A 299-nucleotide genomic window follows, 5' to 3' on the forward strand; every position below is an offset into this window, starting at 1 on the left:
TCTTATTTAGACAGACCTGCAGAGATAATCATATGCACAAAAACAAGACAGAGCAAAACCAAGCAACAATATACAACAAAACAACAACAAACCAATGGCAAAAAAAATACCACAACAAGAAAGAAAAGCTTGTAGATAGTTCAAGAACTGTTTGTTGGCCTTTAGGAGTGTTTTCCAGTCCAGTCTGTTGAGGCACCATGTCCTGGCCCCAAAGTCCACCTTCAGCATTCCCTGGGGACCGTGCCGCTCTGTTCGCCTTGCTGTTCTGTTGCACCCCCTTAGTGTTTTGCCTCAGTGTG

The sequence above is a fragment of the Echinops telfairi genome, unplaced genomic scaffold (genome assembly GCF_000313985.2).
Source record: "Echinops telfairi isolate 266 unplaced genomic scaffold, ASM31398v2 ScPeMD7_57;HRSCAF=196, whole genome shotgun sequence".
NCBI classification, from domain to species: Eukaryota; Metazoa; Chordata; class Mammalia; order Afrosoricida; family Tenrecidae; genus Echinops; species Echinops telfairi.